We start from the raw sequence: 2,786 nt of genomic DNA, 5'->3' as shown, positions 1-2,786 counted from the left end.
GGCGAGGCCGGGCGCCAGGGGCCGCTGCGCTCCTGCGGTGAGCCGCCCTTGCTGCGCTCCGCCGGGCAGCTCAGCTCACCCCAAGCTGCCGATCGCAGCGCGCCTGGGGCGCCGGGCTGTCCTCGGCGAGTACCCTGTCTGGCCCCTGCCCGGCTGCAAGTGGACACGGAACCCCACTCGCCCTGGGGTCCTGACGGCTCCTGTCCCCTGGCCCTGTCCCAGCAGGGCCCGGCAGGCGCTACTATCTCGAGCCCTGGAGGTCTGTGGAAGCCAGAGCGGAGCCCCGGCCTGCGGAGGCTTGGGGAGCCAGCCGAACCCAGCGAGCAAACAACTGGAAATTATTAATAGTTAATGCGCTTCATATGGCTCCAACCTCCTCTTGGCTTAGCAGGGCGGGCTTTCAGTCTGCCTCTGGCTCTCATTTCTGCCCCGCAGGAAAAGAGGGCCTACTCCGTTTATCCTCAGGGACTCCTGCAGGGACACCACTCCCTGGCCTGACTGCTCAGCTGAACAGGCTGTGGCCACACCAAGCAAGAAGAGTCTACGGTGGGCACAGACTGGGACCTTGAAAAAGATAATCAAGCTCAGCAGGCTGCCCAAGGGCTGTCTGAAGGGCTGTAGGCTCCTTGATGGGGGCCACTGCTCTTCACTAATAGAAGTTCCCACCTAAAACACAGACTGGGGATTTCTCCCCTCTGCTTTAGTTTGACCGAGAGACCCTATCTGGGTGGGAACTCCTTTCGGTAGCTGCCAGCTGTAGAACTGGCTGTTCTCAAAGCTAGTACTTTTTCTCACAGAGCTCTGATTATCAGTAGGCATAGGATACTCCCCCCCACACACCAGCCACCCTAAACTAGGGAATTTGGGTGGGTGTTCAGCTAAGAGCCTCAAGCTGGAACTGTGCCCAGACCTAAATGGAAAGTGCCAGCTCTAAAGAGGAGTCCTGCCCCCGCGGCTAGGGGACTTCCCTAACCAGATGAGAGGTGGGCTCTGTGCATGCCACACAATGGCAGCCTGGTCTATGTCTCGCAAAACAAACAAACGAACAAACAAACAACAACAACAACAACAACAAAGGATACTGGTTCTACTTTCAACCAGTTAAAGTCAGAATTTAGAGCAGGTAGATGTTAGAGATTTGTTGGCAAAATTGAATTATTCTACTCTCCTCACTCATTATTTTCAGGTAAAGAAATAGAGGAGGGACTTGACTTGACCCAAGTCACACAGCTAGTATAAGGCAGCTTGCCTCGAATCCTATCCCCCAAGGAGAATAACCCCTGGTACATACCTGTGTGCTGGGAGGTTGTTCCTTCATTTAGGGCCCGTGGGAATAGATTACAGAATCATAGCCCTGGATTAATGGTTAGCACAAAGACGTACTGTAAGCAGTGGGTCTTAGAGGTTGGGCCAACTATGTAGCTACACCTCTCTACCCCTGTTGATTCCACCATCTGAACACCCCAGGCTACCCCTACCCAGGGCATCCCAGGAGGAATCGAAGTGTTTCCTGGGGTTGTGGAGAGGGTGGTCTGTTGGCGGTGGGAGGACTCGGTGTCCTGGGGGGAATTTGCCCACCAGAATTCCCAGGTAAGTCCTGAGAACTCTCCTCGAAGCCTGGACAGGTTGGGAAAGGTGTCCAGGAAGATGGCAATCGCTCCAAGGAGGTGGTAGCCTTCAAGGTCATCAGCCTGTAAGAGGCGGAGGATGAGACTGAGGGAGGTACTAGGCCAGCGTAGCTGGTCTCTCCATCAAAGTGTGGATTGTTGTGGAGAGCTTGAGAGGGATCTCCACCTGAACCTGCTAAAACCCAGAGCCTGGGGGGAAACTGGCATTGCCACTTTCTGAGAGGAATTCTGCCAAGATGAGCAAGGCTGTGTGACACTGCCAGCCTTGGAGGGTCTGGGAAGATCAAAGGGACATCTTTGAGGCACCCCTTCCTTCCTGGCAGTGGGGTCATTAAGCAGCTGGCCCAGGATTTCACATGAGCATCTTGGCCCTCAAACCGGATCCAGGAAGCATCCACACACTGACCTCCATCCTATAAAAGTTCTGTCTGATCTCCAAGAATGAGCTCTCCCCAACTCCAGAAGGGCTTCATGAGCCCAGATTCTCAGGCCTCAGGACAAAAGAACTCATCATGGCCTCCTTCCCTATGGAGGAGCCCTGCATTGATACACACACAAGAAACTCGAGGGGCTTGAAGAGGAATCCAGTCCCAGGACCTGACACTGACAGAGAAGTAGGAGTGCACGGTCTCATATAGACTCTCCTGAATCAATCAGGTGCCTCCCACCCAACAAGCTACACCAAAGTCTGATCCTCTGTGACTCTCAGAATTCTCTTGAGCCAATCAAAAGACAATGAGGAGGGACCTCAGGTTTGTCCACTCTTGTCCAGACTGTTTTCTAGGAGCTCAAAGATAAGTCTGAGCTGACTGGAAGCTACATGAGAATCAAGCGGAAGGTGGGGAGCACCTTTGTCCTGGCTAGGCATCCTGCCCACACTGGCATTTTTGAAACTCATGGCAGTCCGGGTGGAGCTGCGCAGAGGTGTTCTTACAACAGAAACCATCTAACTTCAACCATGCCATGAGTCCTTCTAGGTGAGAGAACAGGGGGACTCCATGCGTAACTATGTGGGAGCTGTGCAGCTCAGACCCTGGAGGTTGGCTGTGTTTCCTCAGCCCTGGGCAATGAGTCCTTGGGAAGATCCCCACTACCTGTGCTCATCATTGTCCTCCAACTTATTCCAGATTGCTTTCTAACAGACATTTCTTTAAAAAA

This window comes from Pteropus alecto, unplaced genomic scaffold (assembly GCF_000325575.1).
Source record: "Pteropus alecto unplaced genomic scaffold, ASM32557v1 scaffold98, whole genome shotgun sequence".
Classification (NCBI taxonomy): domain Eukaryota; kingdom Metazoa; phylum Chordata; class Mammalia; order Chiroptera; family Pteropodidae; genus Pteropus; species Pteropus alecto.
This window is presented reverse-complemented; position numbering follows the sequence as displayed.